Raw genomic sequence first — 21949 nt, 5'->3', positions numbered from 1 at the left:
CTCTTCACCAGATTATTTTGGTCTACCATCATGCTCCACCTGCATACCACATGTTAGTGAGAAGAAAGACAATTATTGCAGAAAACAGTATGGTGGGCACAGGAAATATTCTAAAAATCTCTACAAACAGTTTATTGTGGGCTGTTTTCCTGCTTGCACAGATCGGATTTCCAACAAATGAAGCTGACGCTGTGGGATTTCTTCAGTTCTCAGTATTTCCCCCTGGAATTCGGTCATTTCAAGCCTAATGCTGAGATCGTTTTGGTGAGTGGTAAGTCTCCCATTGACTGTAACTGGGTAGACCCAGAACACAGTTCAGATTTTCAACTCGGCTACCAGGAACAGAACAATTTACTAAATTCCTTTATGCCCAGCATCTTGCTTTAGCAAGACCCACGTCTTCTCAAGTTTACTCTTTATCCTGGAAATTATACAGGCACCTTACTAACCTTCATCTTAAGTGTGAAGTCAAAGTTGGCCCCAGTCAGACTAGCACATCTAGAAATTTCCCTTTCTGATCTTTCCACATAATAAGATCAAAAATGTGTGGTGGCACACTGCAGCCTTCTCCCACGCTCCCCATTCATATTCGTGGGTTCTATCTCTTAAAGCTGAAGCAGCCACTCTATCTTCTCAGCCTTCTCTACTACATTTGCCAAAAAAAAAGCTGTTGAGCAGGAGAAGGTTTTGTGATGTGCCTGACCCTGGAGTAAAGGCATTTGTTTCTGGGCAGTGTCACTGGTGTGGGCGCTGTACAGACCCAAGTGACTCTGCCACCTGTCTAGGGGACGTTCCCTTGGGAACAATATGGAAAAAGCCCTGAGATGCCTGCAGACAAGACAAAGTCAGTGTGGTCTTTGCCTGCATTTGGGTGGTGATGCAGCCCTCCATTCCTGAACCACACACGGCACTCAATGAAACGATCTGCCTGTGCTCGGGGAAAAATAAAAAAAGAGTGTTCTGAGACTGTCATGGCAGGTAACAGACTGTTATTTAGCAGCCCCAAGGAAATTAGGTAGTACATCAAAGTATGTTGATGTGTACTTTTCCCACTGTATTACCTTGTTTTGTTCCCACAAAACACAAGAAGTTTAGAACTGAAAACTGAGATTAAGAGGTGTCTTTATTAATAGGCTTTAAATGAAATAGGAACAGCTGTTAATACATTGAAAAAGTGAAAATGGACCCATTAGTGTGGGAAGAGAGGCAAGGAAATCAATGAGGGATCTCCAACGGTTGAGTTGCTGGCCTGCCTTTTTATCTCCTTTTTTAATTGGTCTTTAACAGAAAGAGTGGTTTGGACATTTGGGAAGGAAGAGAAGCCTGGCCAATACAGCTACTAATGAAGGCCAGGTAGGGAAATACTTTGTTCAACTCCATGATAGGTTAGGATCAGCAGATCTCTACAATATGCTTCCCAGGTTTTTAATTTAGCTAATGAATTGACTCTGGTACTGGCAATTCATTTTGAAAAGTGGAGGAAAACCAAGGAAGTCTCAAAGGATGAGGGAGGGGGGATTAAATACACTACTAATCTTTACAATGCAGGAAAAAAGTCACATTGATAGGTCAACATTTCAGCACCAGCAAAAAAGTGAAAGAAAACATGCCAGACGGACTTCAGTGGCAGCTTAGTGGTGTGCAAGAACTGAGGGAGTGACACCCCTGAAAGGCAAATTCTGCTGATAAAAGACTCACAAATTTCAAACGTTAAAAAATTTATGCCAGGAAAACTGTATTACCTGTTGAGGCTCTAATTGCAACTGTGTAGGTGTTGGAAAAGGCCCAGTACATTTCATGTATTCAAATTCTAGCAAACCTTTGCCAGAACTTCATGGGAAATATTACTAGCATAATAGAGCTGAGCAATACCACGCGGCCTCAGAATCAGTAAGGAGACTATTGGAAACTGGAGTACCATGAGAGGAAGATGGTTATATAATAGACTGAGCAAGCATCAGAAATTGCTTTGTTTTAACATTTCTGCTTATACTTAGCTGAGAATGTAAACAGCATCAGCTCCTTCGGCAACACTGCCTTGGGAAGGTTTCACTCACAGCCAAACGGGGAGACAGCAATTTCGACAGGAGCATTAGAGTGTCAGCAAAGCAAAAGGAGAAAAATATTGTTGAGGAACTAAGCCAAGCTATCAGCAAAGACATAGTATGTAAGAACAGTGCTCTTCAGTTAGATTTGGGGAAGAAATAGCTGCTACTGAGTATAGGCACTTCTGGTGGTATACAGAACAGAGGGAGACACCATCTATGTTTTCCCCCTGAGTTCCCAATCCAAGTCATCAGTTATCTGTACTCTGGGGATATGTTAGATGCAAGGTGCAGTGGCAAAGCCTCAAAGCAGACTGTCTGTACACAACAAATATTTCAAAGAGAGAGATGGGGATGGGGACATGTCCCAGATAGAATTTTATGTATCTAGACATGTTAGCTCAGCACAAAGAATACAGAGGGAACTGGCAAATGGAATATGGTGATATACATTGTGTTTGGAACTGTTTAAGAAGATAGTATGCTTCATGGAGAAGTAGTCATAGTTCCTTTACACGGTGTGGTCTTGCTTCTGAAGCCTTCTGAGCTAAATTGCCTGACAGGTGTGCTAGACCAATGGGATCCAGTTGACAGCCCAACCTTTACTTCAGCCGATCTTTTCTCGCTTGAGTTGGGCAGAATAATTCTGATCGACTTGCATCCGATTTATGAAAGGCCTAGGTTGATTTCCTTACTCTCTGCCTTGCTGCCTAGAGTCCCAGGAAGAACCAAGCTTTGATCCAGGGCTTGTAATTGAGGGTCCCAATCTGAAAGCCTGTAAATCTCAACCGTACTGGCTTCAAAGAAGCTACTTTGAATTTACACTAATGAGGCAGTAAGTAGATTCTGGCTCTTGCTCATCACTTTGTAATCGCTCTGGCTCCCTGAGACAAAGGCAGTGAATCAACAACGCTCATTATTTCATTCACTGCTTTGCTTAAGCTACCTGCCCTTTCTTTGGCTGTTGAGTGTTTCTAAAGTAGCCTTCCATTTGCCAAGATAAAGCATAATAGCCTCTTTTATTACCTTCTTTTTTTTTTCATCTTCCTCATCGTGTCAATTAGTGTGTTTGCATTTTAACAGAGATCCTGCCTGAAAGCATTCTGGCTGCTAATGTCACAATTAGTGGTTCTTTCAGTTGGACCAATTATAGGTGATAATGTTACTATTTGACAGTGTTTGTGTTCTAATTAAGAGCCTGATTGCAAATTTGGTACTCAATTCCAGCCAAGCTGCTTCTTTTTCATTGGGTATCCCCTACTCACAGCTTTCTACACATCCCTGGAATTACACTCAGAAAATAAAAATAGATGAGTCATCACTTGTATGAAATATTTTCTCACTTTCATCCAGATTCATCTCTCCTCTTTTCTTGTTGACTACTCAAAGCATTTTTTCTTATTTGGTGAGAATCTTTATCAAGGACAGAACATGCCACAGATAAAAGCAGGATGGAGCTTTTGAATGACAAGTTTAATCCATCACTTAACGCAGGCACTTTCAAGTGTCAGCCACGAACCACTGATTGTTAATATCGCCCAGCACCAGGGTGCATCAGTACCACAGTTTTGCCCATTAAGAAAAACAAACAAATCAATGCTGAAAATGTGTCAGGCTATAAAATGGGAAAAAAACACCCTATAAAGCACATTTTGGGAAAAAACTGAGTAAGATGAGTTACCGTGTTTATAATAGGGGAGAGTGCCATTCTCATTTCTAAACAAAGAGAGAGAGAGAGATCTGGTGTCATCTTACTTTTAGCGCTATGGAAAATAGCACGAGGGCATTTGACAGCATTGCCTTTCCTGTAATTCTGATTGCCCCACCTTGCATAAATGCAGGGATCTGCTTTTAAATCTGAACCAGAATTTATGTCCCTTTGGACGCTGGTGTGCACAAGAGAGGTTATAAAGCATAAGCATAAAAGCTGCTAAACATCATGTTTGTGCAGTCCGTGTTGTGTTTTTCATACCACATAGGATCAAACACATCACCAATGAAGCGTGGTTTCTTCCCTCATCACCTGAACAAGCAATATACAGGCACAAATATGAACTTGCCTTGCTTCAGTGCCCTCAAGTGAATTGTGCTCACAAGAGGGAAAAGGCCAATTTTATGGCATTTGAAGTGATGGTTGAAATTTCAAGAGCAGTCAAGCTACCTACAACATTCCCGTTTCACAGATACTGAAGAATCTTGTAGAGGAACTCTCTGTCTGGGAAGCAGTTTCTCCAAGAGGACTCAGTTGACCACGTTAATTCAAAAGAGCTATAGCAAGAAGTCAAAAACATTTCAGCATAGTGTAATACACCTAGTGTGATCCTGTGCTGGCTGATACAAACCCAAGTCCCAGAAAGAAGGCCTCTCTGAAAAGCTCTTGGTGTGGCTTGCTTTCACACTGGCAAGAGCTCTTGCTGCCCAGGTGCTCATTAGGCAGCTCCTAGTTGGGTCTTGCCTTCTCCCAAATTCATTTATCTGAATAGAGTGCAGAACCAATGAAGTTTTGGACACAGGTTGTCTGTCTCTGAACCTTGCAGAGCAAGAGCAACTTGTAGCTCAGTTTATCTGAGTCCCCAGGTCTCATGCTAATCCCTTTGTAGCTTAAAGGATTTTCCCTGTAGGTGCTCTGGATTTACAATTCACTTCTTCAGGCTTTTAGTTAAGCATCTGGTTAAAACCTACAGACATGCTTATGAAAAGATTTAGAAGCACAATCACTTTTTAGTTTAAGCACCGATGTATGCAAGAAAATAATAAAATATTGTGTACATCTCTCTGCCTCCATTCCCTTACTGCTGTGGTAGGTTCTTCAGCTTCTGAGGTGCTCAGGAATCCTCTTGAGGATTGGACGGCTTTTCCCTCTTGTGTAGCTATATTCCTTCTCCCTCAGCTAGTCTGCCTCTCACAGGGGTTATACTGCCTTCCTCTCTCCTCTCCAAACTTCATGTGCCTGACATTCTCCTGAATTTTGCCTGGGTTGTCATGCTCTATGGCTTTCAAGGCTCCTGCTGATACGTGGACTTTTTGCATCACCTGTCTGGGACTTTTCTACTTTTCCACTTGAACACCAGACTCTGTAGCCAAGTTACACTGGACTGCATTTCACATAAAACCCAAGCATTTGTGGTTTTGCTCTTTCAGAGCCTCAGCCAGACTGCCTCCTTAGTACACAGACGTACTCCCTCCCCCAAAAACTGTGAATAAAATATTTCAAGTTTGCTTTCTAGGCTTGTGGCTTAGCACATAAGTGGCTTTTGAAACAATTTCTGAATGCCTTATAGGCAACAACACTTAAATTTCATCCTGTGGAAATGGAAGAAGTTCACTGAGGCTCTTCGGATTATTATGTTAGGATCATAGGCCACATCTTATCTTACTGCAAATGGAGAGAAAATGACCTTTCCTGAGAGGTGTACTGTGACCTTAAATTCAGGCAGGTGTATACATGCAATCATTTTGTTTGATGTTTGTTGTGTTATCACAGAAGCATGATTTTTCCCATTTCAAAGCAAAAAATAGTCACAGCTATTCACCTTCTGTCTGTGAGGCTAATTTAATGCTGAGTCAAGCATTGCAAGAGAAATAATGAACAGTAAGTGCATATGCAAGGAGGCTTTAGGGAGTGGACTTCTCAGTCCACTGGTAAGCTGATATTTAGGGCTGACAGCAGAATCAGCAAACTGCTTAATGAAGATGAACCGACTGCACTTAGGGGTTGCTTTTTCTCGTTAATTTCCTAAAATAATATTTCCCCAAAACTCAGTGACTGTCCAATGGCTGTAAGGTCACCCTCAGCTGCTGTGGGGATCGGGACGAGTGCCAGGAATTCCTAAAGAGAGTTGTGGGGATATTACCTTTCTGTGTGACAAATCTGTCAAATATCCATTTGCCTTTGCTCTGAACGTTTCAGGTTGGATAAAAGGGACAGTTACACTTTACTGCAGAAGATTTTCATATATGAAAAATGTAATGCTGTTGCAGATATATCTGGAACATGTTTTTGATACTCACTAGTAATGGTAGTGTCTAACTTGAAATGGAAAAATGTTGGCCAGGGGCCTAATTTTCATAGGCGATGAACAAACGCTTTTCCCATTGGCTTCAGTGAGATTGTTGCTCAGCATCTGTGAGGTGTTACTCTGCACTCCCAGATGTTGCTGATGTCAGGTTCAGGCATGCTGCCAAACACAGGATGGGTTTTTTATTAAAAAAAAAAAATGGAATGACCCCGTAACAAATATAATATTTCATTTCATTGTAAATCCACAAAAATAGGAAGTTCTGTATATTGCAGAGTGCAATGGAAACTGTCCTCAAGAGTCCTCTTCACATGTCTGCCAATTTTAATGAAGCAGTTGATTTTGGACAATATCCAGTGTAGATAACAGGTTGAAGAAACCAGAGATCTGTTTCACCATTTCTTTTGGTGCAGCATGGCTATGAAATCCCACCATCCTAATCTGGTACTGTTTCACAGGTGCTTTGGAATGTAAAAAGGAGGAGCTGTGCCATCAGGGCCACAGAACTCCAGGACAAAGCTGAGGAAGCTCAGCAGCTCTTTTCCTTGAAGCACTGGTGATGCTGAGGACTGAAGAAAGACTCTGCGGTTCTGGAATAATATATGAAAGAGGTATGCTACCCTCATCCTTAGATTACTAATCCTGTCTTTTTGGCAAGTTATTTCTGCTTGGATATTTACAAAAATGATCTCTCTGCCTGTGTACCAAGGTGACAGTTTACTGAAGTTTGAGAGGTACTGAGATACATCTGCCAGCCACTATTATTAGTCTGAAGAAGCTTTTTGTTAATAGCTTGAAGGTCTGGGCTTACAAAAGCCCCTCAAATAATTCATGGAGACACAGAAACATATTTGCAACTGCTTTGGGTTTTCAAGTAGTCACAGACACTAGAACTTCATAAACTGTGTACAAACTTCCTCTGCACTAACTTACAGGAATTTGGTGATCCCTTCTGGTCCTCTGTTCCTATGGCAAACAAAAACATAAAACAAATAACAAATTTCCAGATCTTTCAGGTAATGGAGGAAAAAACAATCGAGAACAGATTCTTCTCAAGAAAGTTCTGTGGCTCTTTATGAGGATAGTTCTTACTGATTAAAGAGGTTGTTTTATAAAAGCTGCATAATCAGGCTACCATTCTGTCTGGAATGCCCCTTTTAGTCATCTCTCTATTCCATGTGAAGCCTTAATACTAACAAGCATAAACAAGCTAGGGTAAACCTTGAATTTACTGTTATTAATAGGTTCCAATCTGCTGCAATATCATCTCATGTCTCTCCACGCAGTTAAAGTTGTTTCTTGCTTTTAAAAAAGCTTTAACGGGTGCAGCCAATAGACCATCTATTATCATGAATGAACTCAATTACTATCTTAGTCACGATCAATATTTGCTTATACTAAGTTAGGAAAAATACTGAAAGCTTATAGAGTGGTTAAATGGCTGCTGATGTTAAGACAGCAGAAAAGCCTGAGAGGACTGAGAAATGTACCCTTAAATAAGTACAGTTTGTCTTGATATTTCTGAAGTCACCCAGGAAATAAGTGCTGATGATCATCTTTTCTGACACTGGTGCTGTGAATTTGCATCAAGGAGATAAAGACTTACTAAATCTCTCAGTGGGAGGAGGTTAAAAATTAACTCGCTATTTCCCTAATACGATGAAGAATGGGTTCTAAGAAGCAAATTCGCTGTGAAATGCTCTACAAATAAGCCAAGCAGATGTACATTCATGTACACACAGGTGGAAAAGCCACTAGATAACATCTCTGGGCTACTGCCAAACAGCCCTGTAAGAACGTAAGAGGAGGAATACTCTGTCCCAATGGGGTGACTTTGCTTCCCTGCAAAGGCAGCACACTGGGGCCAGGAGAATTAGAAGTCTAGTTTTGGATTAAAGAGCAAGTTTTATCAGAACCACATCAACAGCAGAGCTGTCTGCATCATCCCCATATGATGATTTAATCATTCCAGAGAGGGGCTGATTTGGTGATTCGAATGTTGGAGAGGGAACCTGGAGTTTATGAACTCTGTGTTAATTTTTCTCTGATCGAGTCAGTTAACATTTCTAGTTCAGTTTCTAGGTTTTTTTAAAAATGGCTTCATAATTTGGGAATTGAAGGGCAGCTAGGAAGAAAGAGGTTGAAAGAGTAGGAGAGGGTAGAAAAAAGCGTCCTAGACAAATCAATGAGTTTATTGACTTCGAGATAGTTGGTTTCTGTGATTATTATTTTTTTTAAGTTAATGCCCCCTCCAGGGCAGTCAGAATGTTATTTTGCCTTGGAAGATGCTCAATGAGAGAGCCTGAATATCTCCACCTTTTCTAGGTTTTACTGGCTGTGCTAGCTGATTAAGGTTGTCTTTGCTTTACCACAGTTGTGAAAGGCTGACCTATATTTCAAAACAGGCTAGAAGACAATTAATTTCTTTGGGCCCTTCTTGGACAATGTCCCAGAGTATCCATAGAGCCTGCCAAGCAAACCACCAGCAAAGGATTACAGATTTCTGATGGAGAGGTTTGTTGATGGTCTATTCCCTACAATATGATAGAAACATTCTGGCCAGGTGAAAGGAAGACAGGAGCTTGCAATTAATCGTTTACACTTCACAAATTAATTGTTAATGAACAATGGGTCAGTCATGTAGTCTTACTGAATCTTAATTCTCTGTCTTGAAAATGAGCTGGGATCACTTTTATATACATGGTATATAGTTGAGAGACTGTTACAAGTATTAATTCATATCACACTTTGCAAAGATGTGAGAAGTCATGGGAGACTAAGGTTGGGAGTGACACTGGGCCTGGTTCTCAGTTACATTTTGTCCACTGGGGCAGCAAGAATGGAGCGTGTTTTTTTCTCCATGAATTTGTCTAGTGGCTTTTTGAATGCAGGTAGCGCTTTGTCCAGATTGCTTTCTGTATACCAAAAGCTTAAATGGATTCAAAGGGTGATGAAACAAAATAATGTCACAAAAATGCATCAAGGTCTATTAAAAAGGAAATTGTGGCTTCCTCTCAAAACCTCAGACATCAACTTTGGAAGCAAGTAAGTACAATCACAGTAGACTGTTCTGCAGGTCTTCTGAGTCTTATTGGCGGTCCTGAGGAACAAGGGCAGTAGCCAAACCAAAATATCAGAAAGTGGTTTGATTTGTTCAGACCTGAAACAAACAGGCAAAGAAAGGAGAATAGTTTTCCAACATGAAATACACACTCCTCCATTTCCTCCCATCAATCATTTTCAGTCAAATAAAATGGAAGGTTGTTTTTAGGTTGTATTAGTTTGTCCTTCTATTTAAAAATTTAGGTGTAAATGTTTTAATGAAACATTCCCCTTTGGGAAACAGCAAACAAACAATTTTAGCCTTCACTCAGAAATGTCTGTTACTAACAAATTTAATATCAACATCAGTTCATAATCAGATTTTGACTGACCTAAATCTGCATTTCTAAACAAGTGCAATGTTCGAACAAAAAAGTGTCCAACCCTGAAGTGGCACAACAGTTAGAGCAGCTGCTCTCCTGTGCACAACCTCATGAAGTATGAGATCTGTTTTGTCTTTTCCGAACTCTTAGCATAAAGAAGGGATCTGATTCTGTGTTGTCATTACCTGCATCAAACTTCAGTACAAACAGTGTGAAGAAGTTTATTTTCACATGCCAGTGCAGGCTCTGGCCATGCAGAATGCTCACACCATTCAGTAGAAGTGCTGAGAGGTTCTTGAACATTTTTTAACCACCGCATTCAGTATTTGGCTTGCCTATAGTACATAGTTGGATGAACATTCAAGCAAGAAAATGAGAAAATCCTACTGAAACAAGAAATAGCTATATTTTAATCACGTGTTGAATTGCACCATTTCAGTGTATCCTTTACTGATCACTTTATAAACTTAAAATATATATAAACAAATAAAATAGAAACCTTCTTTCCTATATAATAATTTCTGTTACTACCCTCAACAAATGATTGCACACTTTTCTTGCATATTTGCTTGTTTACAAGTAGTTTAAGCTTCTGTTGCATTCTGCGCTTGGCACAAAAGAGCCCATAAAGACACTGTCCTTGGCAGGAAGATTGTTTGCTTTCCTCAGGCCCTAATCCAGAGAGGTGCAGAGTAAGCTCAGCCCCTCCTGAAGTCAAGACAAGGCCCCTGGAGATTAGGACTTCTGTGACTGTTTTATTTCCACTGGCTTCAGACTTGCAAATCTTTGCTTTTTATCTTTCTCTAAAGTTACTTTAATTAAAACAAAACAAGTCAGAAAATCCCACATTTCAGCAAAGCTGGGTCCAAAATAGCTTTGTCTCTTTGTGTTTGCTTACTAGGTCCTCTTAGGAGTTAGGCCTCCAATTTAGACATGTGTTGTATTCATGTGAAGGGAGAATGGAAATTTTCACTCTGCAAATTTTCCCTAAAATATTTCTGTTGGGCACTGCTCTGCATAAAACAGATCTGTCACAGAAGAAAGTAGAACTTCCATCTTCCTGACATATGTATCCTTTGACATTCAAGCAAATCACACCAAAATAATGTACTACCCATGTAGACAACCTGTGCTTCTATTCCAGTGCCAGGTGACCAGGAGTTGTCAGTGCAATACAGTGATGAAAAGCTCGTCTGATTCTAGGGTGCATGAGGCTGGCTGGTAGAGACTGGGAAATACCATATACAGTATTGGTAAGGCCTCGTTTCAGATACTGCCGTTCCTGCCACCTCTGTTCAAAAAAACCCTGAAATTAGAAGGTGTACAGAGAAATATTTCAAAGATGAGTTCAGGAACAGTAGATCTATCTTACAAAAAGAGATAAAAAGAGCTTTGTTTGTTTAGCCTAGTGAAACAAGACTAGAGGCGGGAGATAATGATGCTTTATAGATACATCAAGGAGTAAATATCAGGGAGGGAGAAGAATTATTTAACCTAAAGGATAATGCTGGAACAAGATGAAATAGATATAAATTGGTTATGAATAAATTTAGATTGGAAGCTGGGGGAAGGTTTTGAACCATCGGAAGAATGACATTCTGCAATAGCCTTTCAAATAGAGTAGTGATGGGCAAAGAACTTCAATTTAAACTTGTGATATGAGTCCTTGAATAACCAAATGGGTTTGAAAAAAAGACTTCATCAACTATTTGTAGAAGGTGTTGTTTACTCTATATATTTACATAAAATTTATTCCATGTTCTGGAGCTTCTGCTGATTACCTGCCAGGGATAGGAAGAATCTTTTTCCACTTCATACATAATTTTGCGTTTTGAGCTTTTTTTCCTTCTTTTGTTTTACCCTGAAGTGTCAGGGATTAACCACAAAGGGAGAAAGTAGAGAGAGGTGCACAGGCATTCCTCAAAGTATTAAAATCTTCCAGGTGGCTTAGATTATGTTACCATAACCTGGGTTTCTACTCATTGCCAGATCTGATGTCAGTAGGTAATTTCCTCCTAGTTCAGCTTTTTACTGAAGGGCACTTACTTGTCTATCACCTAAGACCACTGGAGAATTTAATCTAGCATATCCTAAATATTGTTACATCCAAAATCTTATTGACACAGTCAATCTCTTGCTTTCATTCTGTCATAGATGACAGCTAAAAGGCTTTGACAACAATCTGAAATTTGTGATGGGGTGTGAAAAGTGTTCTGTGTTGTGCAAGGGTGGTGGAGTAAGGCCACGTAGCTGTTCCACAGGCAGTAATCGTTCCGCATCATCACTAGTCAACTGCGCATTTCCCCTCCAAGGTCCGCTGTAAGTACACTGTGTAAAGGAAGGCCATGTCCATACCTCAGGGTCAGTTTTCCATGTAATTTTCCTTTCATAAATTGCCAGCATTTTTACAAGACAGTTGGACTCATTTTCCAGCCCGGCACCATCATGCTGAAGTTTCTTGCAAGGTGGAGTTTTAAAAAAGGCTTACGCAAAACTCAGTCCTACCTTTCCCTCTGAAAAAATCCTAGTTTTTCTGCCCATTCTGGATACTACTGCCAGCTTCTCTTTCCCTCTAAGCTGACCTGTGTCAGGATCTGGCATGTAAGACCATTTCCCTCCTACAACTTGTCTGTGGCTTCTGCAGCTTACCCACTGGTCGTTTATCTTCTTGATCGGCTAATTGCACAGGGCCAGCTGGTTCCCAGGTCCCTGGTCCGTGCCGGGGCAGCATACTCTGTCACAGTATTTCTGTAGCCCATGTGCTTTGGAGCTGATGTTAGCACTTATAATTAGGAATGCTTTAAATAAATTCTTTACTCTTTCCTTTATGTATCCCAGAAGAAAGTCCACTTGGTGTGCACATCCACGTGATCCTGCAGGTTTTGCTTGCAACAGGAGCCCATTTTCTCCAGTACAGACATGTGTCTTTGTAAGCAAAAGTTAAAGGATTAAGTCTTCAAATTCTGACTGTCATGCAAACTCCACTTCTCAACTGCTTTACAGAAACCAGTAGTGTCATTTCAGAGCAGGAAGACAGAAGTAATGGGGAAGGGAGAAGTTTTCAGCTGAGACTTCAAATGAAATGGAACGCCAGTGAAGCAGAGACAGACAAGCCTGTTCCAGATGGCAGGAGGCATGGAGGAGAAGTTTCTCATCCTACCTCTGGCCAGATTGCATGCAGGGACAGAGACAAAGTGGTCACTTGATTAAACTGAAGGGTATTACATGTAGAAAAAAAATGAAAAGAAATGCCTGTCTGCACAGGATGCTGTGAACCTGTAGAATATGTCGCAGAGAAGGCCATAGAGTTAAGGCTAGATTTTTGTAAGAGTTTGATCTTTGCGTGATTATTTACAACATACAGAGCAGTGCCAGGTAACTTAAAGGTAGCTTAACCAAATTTCACAGCTTCCTAGGATAAGCCATCCACTACCAGGGTCAGCAAGACATGCTAACCTTGGGAAGTAAATGCTCAAACAAAATTCTGCCATTAATTGGGAGCATTACAGGAGTGTGTTGCCACCTGCAAGAACCGAATACTGATCCCTGGCTGGAGACCAGGCACTTGCCACACTGAGCACTGTTTATACTGTTTCTCTGTGACCTTGGTGCTACTTGTGCTTATCAACTATGCTGTTCCTGGTCATCTGGGTATGCAAATCCGAGTATTTCTTCCTTTGTGATGTGCATCCCCATCCATACTCCTGGAGGATCCCTGAAGGTCAAAGCTAGGATAGCCAGCATTTACTTCATGCAGGGTTGCTGTTATCTGAGCAGTTCAGTTAAGATGAGGCTGAAAGGAAAGCAGCTGGGGCTTTAAATGCTCTCATCTCTCTACAAGCCCATCTTCATGCCCCATACGTTTTTATCTGCTTGCCTCCTGATCTCAAAGAGCCCTGGTATTTCCCAAAAGCTATCCAATACATCTGGACCTTCAGTTAGTGCCCTGCCCCTGTCCTTCCCTCCCCCTCCTCTTTCTTACAGGGATCATTGGGATGTTTCAGGAGTTTAGGAGGTTGGAATGAACAGGAACAACAAAACTTACATCAATTTCATTTGGAAAAAAATAAGCATAGTTTTTTAAGATATGATAGGGAAATTATTTCTCTCCATTATATAAACTGCTACATTCATTCATTAGAACAAAATTGTCTGCTCACACCAGCCTTTGCATCTGCATTTGACTGCCCACGAGATCTGATGCCAGGCAGTCCTTCCTAATTTCTGCGGGACTCCTGGCTGAACACTCTTGATGTGCACAGACAGCGCTGGGCTCAGTATGAACTGTAGTGTGAGGGCTACACGCCAGCTGGTGAGGGACATTACAGCATTGCTGACCAGCTTTGAATAAATGCACAGTAGTTAAAGCATTTATGCAGGAGGTGAGGGGTGAGGATTCACTAGCAATGTGCCTGGAAAAAACTTAACTTCGGATAGCAGGTATTGGTAAAGCACTCATCTCTGCTGAAGCTATCTCCTGTGCAGCAAACACCACAAAATTCACATGCCAGAAAAAAAGGAAAGAGAGAGAAACACCAAGAAAATAAGTGGAAGAATGCTGGGTGAGTTGGAAGTCAAAGGAGCCAGGGAGCAGGAGCATATGCTGCTCGTGTGGAGTGGGAACAAGGGCTGTGGGACATGAGTGTTCTGCATGCATCCTCCATTACCGGCTGGAAGTACAGGTGAGAAACACAAGGGACTTTCTACTGTGCCCTTATTTCAGTTGTTAGAACTTTGCTTCCATAAGCAGCAGGGCTAAAGGCTGCAAATCACATTCTGGCTTCCCCTAAGGAGTCTAACTCTTCACTTAAAAAGACAAAACCAATTACCAACAATCTGCTTCTGAGGACAAAAAGACCAGCTTGCTAATGAGGGACTAAGAGGAACCCATTGCATCTTTTCAGACAATTTCACACCATCCCACTGTTCATTTAAATGTCTCCTTTAATAGCCATCTTTTGGCTATTAAGAACCAGAATACAGTATTTATTCCTGTTATCCAGAGTGTGGCCTCAAGGATTTTAATTAATTTTTATTCCATGTCGTGGAAAAGGAGATGCCCTCTAGCTGGGATATGAGGAATTACACACTCTGGATCATACGCTCTATGATGGTCTTCCCATTCGGCTTGGTAGACATATAACAACATAGAGCAAAGTCCAGAGCTCGGGTTTTGGAAAAGAAGGAGGTTTTTATCTATTTGTCACTCTAGTTACGTTCCCTTCAGTAATTGTGCCTCCTTGCCCATGAATAGGTCCAAAAATCATCCACAGGAGAAAATTCCCCAATGCAAACTACAAAACAAACATAAAAAGAGGTCTTGTTTTATGACATGCTTCATTGGTATTGCAGCTTTCTGCCTATGTGGGCATATTTTCTAACACATTATGCAAAAACAAGTCAGGGAAGATGCTGAGGATTGTAATTTTCTAATTTAATTCTGCCATTTCCAGTAATGGAAAGCCATACTATGGCTATTTATCTTCCTAAGTGACAGATGCATTTCATTAAAACTTCCTTAAATAATTTCTCATGGCACTTGAAAGAGGAAAAAAAGGAGTGAGAAGATATCTATTTTGTAAGCACACACACATCGATGTTTTGAGAGCTGTTAAACACGCAAATGATCTATGACATTGCATTAAAGAGGTCAAGTAAAAAGACATTTGTCTGGTGTTTTTTGAAATGTTGATGCCTGTTGAACACATCATGAAACAATCTGACATTGGCTGTTGCTGGATGAAAATACACTAATAATATCACCATACAGTGATATAATGACTGCCACTTGGGACAATCCCAAAGCTCAGTGTAATGCTGTGACAGGCAGATGCTTCCCCTCCAGATATTGCTGAAATGCTGCCATGTAGGAGCAGGAGGATGCAGCAGCTGTAGAGCAAGTGACTCTGCAGAATAATTTGGCTGAGAAGTGAAGAACTTTGTAGTCAGTTGAAACTGCATTTAAATAATCAATGTTCAAGGGCAGGTGAATACTCACCTAATTTTCTTTCCATGCCAGACAACTGATAGTGGAGCAATAAAAGCTCTTTCAAAGAAATCTGCATCATGTGCTGGTGAACTTCTAAAAAGTGGGTGCCCTATGTAAAACCCTAGCCGAGGTCTGGCAGTTGCAGGGAAGCATTGAAAGCATCGGAGAAGGGGGAGCTCCAGGAGAGACCGTGTGCCGTTTTTCTGTTGTCCTCATAATCCATAGAGCTTAGGGAAGATTGAAGGCTTGCCTCCTATAAGGTCACTAGATCAAGGAAACTTGCCAATGCATCTAAATAATTCTTCTCACCCATTCAGTAAGCTCATGCAGAAGAAGATGGGATGGAGTAGGTAGCACTGTCATTTTGTGCTACTCAGTTTCTCATTTAGAGTAACTTTTTCACTAAGGAGGCTGGCAAAAGGGGACAGAGTGGCAAACAGAGCCTTGCCCAAACTCTTGTCTTACAATCTATCATCCGCTCTACCAACTGTTGTCTAATGGTGTTGACAAAAAGGCCAGCGGTTAGGTGAGCTGTTGAGAAAGAATTCACCTCCAGAACAAAGCAGTGCTCTTCCATACACTGGTGGTACGGATGGAGAAGTTTTCATGGTCTGTAGACAACACTGTTCTTACTCTAAGGTCCCCTTGTTAAGGTCCCAGAGCTGTCAAGCGAGCTGGAAGAGTGCCCTGCTGTGTCTGTTGCCATCTCCTTAGCACTTTGCCTATTTGGTCTCAGCACCTTTCCCTGACTCTACATTTGCTCTCAGCTCACTAAGCAGATAAACCCAAGTGAATAAGCTATTCAAGAAGTGCTGCTCTCTTTTTGGTTTGTGAATCTTGCAATCTCTTCTCACTGTTGTTCCAAACTACTCACTGAACATGCTCCACTTGTTATCCTTTCCCAGTGGAGTTTGTTGACAAAGAAGTCATAGTGAGTACTAGAGCAGTGTAAATCAGCACAGACTAGACAGGTGGTCTTCTTCCTACACTGAAAAAATGTTAATTCTCTGACAGAAAAATGTCACCTTTTCAGTAGAAACATTAGCAAATGAGCCAAAATTTGCTCCTTCCAGCATGCTTAGTTTATGTGCTTTCCATAACTAGAGTGCTCTTGGTGTTTTTCAGAAAGACAGACCCACCGGGTTCAGAGCAGCATCACTCAGGGTTTGGTGCAAAAGCCCACAAACTGGGGACAGGACCTGTCTCCTCCCTCCAGCCAACCTGGAAACTGCCATGAATGTCAAGGCACGCACTCCTCAACAACCTTTGTACTTCATCAGGAACCTACCTCCTTTGAAAACTCCAGTTCTAAAAGTATTTTATATCACAGTCATTCTTAAGTTACCTGAGCCTGTTTCCCGGTCAGCACTGGGCCTCTCAAATATAGGACCTCAATCAGCAGAAGGAGTTTAGCAGATAAACCAGGGCCTGGACACATAATACTTACCCATTTTCTTCCTCCACCACTCATAAAGTCAGTCTATATTCATGCATTATGGCAATGCTGTATGAGAAAGTGAGGCAGAACGCCTGCAGGCCTCTTCCCTTCCTCTGTTTTCTGGTGTTATTACTACCAATGCTTAGTCATGCCAAATTCATTAGTGTTACCATTGAGTCATGACGGCATGTGGCTCTGGTTGGCCTTGGCCACAGGCAGATGAGACTACCTATATGGACAGAGAGGACTAGTGCAGAAGAAGTCATGCCGAGAGCGACTCAGGGGAGCTAGGCTGGGAACAGGAGCTGATGTTGCCAGCTCACCAGTAAAACCAAGCTTCGGAGGAGGCTGAGCTTTCTTACTCATGCTCTGGTGTTCAGAGCGTGACTCAGCTCCTTCACCCCATACAGCACTGGGAGGCCAGCCACGGGGAAAGTCTTTCTTTCAGATGTGACATCTCAGGTGGGCCATTCCTGCCACCACCTCTTCCTTTCTCCTTGTGTTTCTGTGCCTGTGATTAGTTAGGTCTGATGTTCAACACTTCTGTGGAATGGCTCAATGGTTACCAAAAAGCAGAAGTCAAAGAGGGAAGAAAAAGATTTCCCTTGTAGTTAATCCCTGGCCACACTGTGAATTTCATCAAACTTTGAGGAAGCAATTGAAGCTATTTGCACTTGTGGAAAATGGGAAAGACAAAAGTACAGGAAATTGCTTGTTGTTTTGCTCTCAGCGCCACAGCTATGATTACTCTCTTGTTGGATGAGATTCCTTTAGAAGAAATGGCTTCCAGCTAAAGGATAAAGAGACTGGGTTTTGTTTAGCTTGTTTGTTTTGAAAAATCCTTTTCTTGCTTCCTGTGATCCAGAAAGACAATCTCAGTGGATGCAAGAAACACCCTCCTCGAAAATGGGAGCTGTAAGGCCCAGATGATGACATTGCTCTCACAACTTCACCTGTCAAAGATTTAAAAGTGAGAAGGGCTAACCAGAGCTCTCAGTGGGCCTGAGACACACTAGAGAAAGAACATTTTTGGTCAGAAATGGTTCTTATATCTAAAAATGTAACACTGCACTTTGTAATAGATATGACAGACCTGCACTTTTTCTGAGTGTTTGGAATGGCCAGTAACAGAGACACTTCATTAAGGTTTACCATCAGATCACAGAATATTAGGGATTGGAAGGGATCTCAAAAGATCATCCAGTCCAATCCCCCTGCTGGAGAGGGAACACCCAGATGAGGTTACACAGGAAGGTGTCCAGGCGGGTTTTGAATGTCTGCAGAGAAGGAGACTCCACAACCCCCCCGGACAGCCTGTTCCAGTGCTCTGTTACTCTCACTGAGAAGAAGTTTCTTCTCATATTTAAGTGGAACCTCCTGTGTTCCAGTTTGTATCCAGATGAGGCATATGCAGCCAATACAATAAATAGACTGTCTTGGACATCAGGTCTCTGACTCTGAATGGACAGACTGGTCCATCCTCCCAGGATGGCAGATCTCCAAGGTGGCCCAGGACCCCTCTGAACACATCTGTAGCTTCTATTTCCTGGAATGTCCCTCGGAGATTGCTGTAGCAACAGTCTCTCCCAATACCAAATTCCCTAACAGGCAACTGCAAGACTGGAACTGTGCCAGAAATAAGGGCTTTTGGAGAACTACTTCCATGTGACCCAGGCATGCCAAGATTTAGCTTGATACCTCTATCTTGATTTCCATATAATTGCTGTAAATTGCCTCCCTCTTGAGGTATAGGTTCATGCAGCAGTACTTAAAATTGTGACCTGAAGAAACTCAGAGTACTTCATAAAACTCCATGTACATAAAAAGCACCTCTTGCCAGCCCTTCTGTGGCCTCAGCAGAGTATGACAACATTGAAATTAGTGGTAGTATACTAGGCCAGATCTTTGGGTGACATAAATCAGCAGGGTACCGTGGTCTTCAAACCATTTGTAGTTTTAAACCTACATCAGTAGAAGGAGCATGCACAAGGAGAAAGTGGCAAAGTTTTATTTCTCTTTTTCTTGTCTATTATTCCTACGTTACTTTGTTACCACTGTCATAGACCCATAGCATTCTTTTTGTCTCTTTATAAGGATAAAAAAATTGGGTCTATTTGTAGTAAATGATACATTAACTTGTGACTATGTATATGATATTAGCTGTAATGGTCCCATCCACAATGACGAGTAATCAGGTTAACCCTGTTTTAATTTTCCCAAATGATACATGTAGTTTTTACATCTGCCTAGAAGCAAGGGAAGAATGAGCAAAGTCATTTTACATTAAAGTGAATGAGAGCACCTCAGAGCAGTGACAAAAACACAAAACTGACCACTGGGCAGTTTCAAGGCAAGAAAATTAGCCCGATACCTTTTGTTGTTAAGACATAATACTATTTTAAATTTATGTGAGAAATCAAATAAATCTCTGTAACAATGCTCCACTGGGTTCTGACATTTTCTGATTGCTAGTAGAATCCAGTCATGTGGATTTGTCAGATGGCATATGAGAAAGCGCAATGTATGGTGGCAAACATGACGTGAGTTGAGTCCTGCTTTCATTTGTGCCATGCACTGCCAGAGGACTTGGTAGAAACCATTTTTGGATGTTCACTGGGGTACGTGAGATCAGATTTTTATCCCATGACTTGCCTTTTAAGGCATGCCATTGCCTATGATGTTTTAAGAGCATCCATGGAGATATACACATCATGTTTCCATGATGATGTACATGGAAACAGCTCATCTGAAATCTGAACCCACTTACATCAGTTAAATGTTTGGCTCCGATTCTCGGTTTTGTTCCTTTCTTCCTTTATCTACTATCTTTCTCTTTAAGATGTTAGCGGTATATAATTGGTGGAGTTAAGGTTTTTGTTTTCACCTCTGCAGGGCCCATTTTTAAAAGTCATCTTGTCACTCTCTCATTCCCTGCCCTTGCCCTCCCTTCTTCCTTCTGACTCTGTTAAATCAGACTCCGTTTTTCCTCCGGCTGCTTCGCACAACCTTGTATTCTGCATATTGACCTTTCATATGCTGCTGTTTGGATCACCAGCTCTAGCCATTACATTAGCAACACACAATTACTCCCTCAAGGTAGACTCAAGTGCAGATCCTACCTCTACATAAATACCTTAATGAATGGAAAGATGCTGATGTATGTTTGAAGTATGTTTTCAGCTCACGTACTAGAGAAGAAGGATTCTGCAGAGACTTGAAACTGTGGGTAGTGATGGGAGCATTTTCCAAATGTTTCTGTTCCACCAGAGTGCCCTCTGTATGGTACTGTTCTCTGAAGTGCCCATGCATTATCTTTTTTTCCTAGAGGTTATTGCCAGAGCCACACCCAGTTGTCACAAGGGGGGCTGTCACATCTAGAGAGCTCAGATGGGTAGCTCTTGGTCGGTCTGAGGACATGGCACTTCCAAAAGAAGTGTTCTTGGTGACTGATTTGATCAATTTTGCCTTTGATACAAACAGTCATCCTGATACACTGTAGTCTGGTGATACCTGTTGCTGTTTTGAGAGTGTGATGTGGCTATTAAAGTAACTATGCCTCTTTTTTATTTCTTTTTATTTTTTTTCTTTTTTTTTCCTTTCAGAATTCAACATAGATTTTTCTGTGAGCAAGCAACATCAGAACCAAAGCAACTCTGGCCTCCCTCCCAAGAAAAGCACAATCTGACGATGAGGGATGTCAAATTTGACATATGAAAGAATTTGCACCATGGCTATGTGGGTAATGAACTCACAGCTATGTGGGACATGATCTAATGTTTTCTTCATAGTCTTACAGTTGTGATAAATTGAGCAATATATTAAATGGTGGTTTTCAACCAGTTCAAGGTATTGTTTGTCCAGATTATCATGAAAAAAAATTGCCTACAGACCCCTGAGAATGAACTATCTTTCTCGCTTCTAGCAGGAATTCTGCTGTGAGAAGTAAACTGGAAAAAAGGAATGATGTGAGGGTATCCTGTACCATCTCAGTGTAGAAAGAGATACCAGTCTCCACAGTGTCTCTCAAGGGCACATGATACTAACTGTGGCATCTGGCTTAGAGCAGAGATTCACCACAGGCTCCAATATCAATTCACGTGTCTATAATCCACCAAAATAACCACCAGGTATTGTTCTACACAAACGCATGTAATATTGTTCTGTTTATATTCTTCACTACATTGTTTTTGCAAATGGAACCTCCTCTGATTTGCAGAAGTCTTGCTTTAGCTCCATGCACCAAAAAACGAGCCAAAACTTCTAAAATAGGTAAATGTAATAAAAATCTGTGGCATGAGTGGCCAGTCCACTATGCCTCTTTAACTAACCACTTGAAAATAGGTGAGTAAAAGACACCACTTCTGAAGGATCCCAGAAGGAAAACAACTTGTTATCAGTGAACCTGCTTCCCCCCAGCATATTCTGGGTTATGCTGGTGTTTGAAGTAACAACTTCAGTAAAATCTAAAGTGAAGGAATCTGTGTGAGAAAAAGAAAAAAAAAGAAAAAAGGGAATTTACCTTTCTTTCGCACTCATTACAGTAAGGCTTATTCAAACCTTGTTCCTCGTAGAAAACAGTCTCTTCACTGAGATCTTTCTGAGAAGGGGAAAAGCTGGGTCCATCAATCACTGCCTTGGTGGATCTTGGATCAGCCTGTGATCCCGCTGGCAAACACACGCAGCCTCCCAATTGAGGCAGGCCTTCCTCAGAGCTAGCACTGCCCGGTAACAAGGCTTTCAAGACAGAGAGAACTTCAAATATGCAATGCTTTTTTGCTAGGCTTGAATTTTGCTAGGCTTGAATTTTGCTAGGCTTGAATTAACTGCAGCAAACACTAAGGCATGCTCACAACATGGGCTCTGTCAGGAGAGACATGACTCTGAAACTCTGCAAGGCTTTTGGAAGTGGGAGAATGTGGGATTCCTCTGTATATCAAATGCAAAAAGGAGAGCTGTTGCACAGACATTTGGAAGCTTAGGTCAATATTCATCATCCAAGGATTTAAGTCAAATTAATTCACATATTTTTCCTA

The 21949-nt window shown here is 41.4% G+C and overlaps 1 long non-coding RNA gene across 1 annotated transcript; it reads left to right on the top strand.

Annotated features, from left to right (window-relative positions):
- The first annotated feature begins 1286 nt into the window (after window positions 1–1286).
- LOC110357370 (uncharacterized) lies at window positions 1287–21144 on the top strand. The gene is made up of 3 exons (XR_002411002.2): window positions 1287–1353; window positions 6523–6675; window positions 20519–21144. It is a non-coding gene; the product is annotated as an uncharacterized LOC110357370 (long non-coding RNA).
- The last annotated feature ends 805 nt before the right edge of the window (window positions 21145–21949 follow it).

This window comes from Columba livia, chromosome 3 (assembly GCF_036013475.1).
Source record: "Columba livia isolate bColLiv1 breed racing homer chromosome 3, bColLiv1.pat.W.v2, whole genome shotgun sequence".
NCBI classification, from domain to species: Eukaryota; Metazoa; Chordata; class Aves; order Columbiformes; family Columbidae; genus Columba; species Columba livia.
This window is presented reverse-complemented; position numbering and strand designations above follow the sequence as displayed.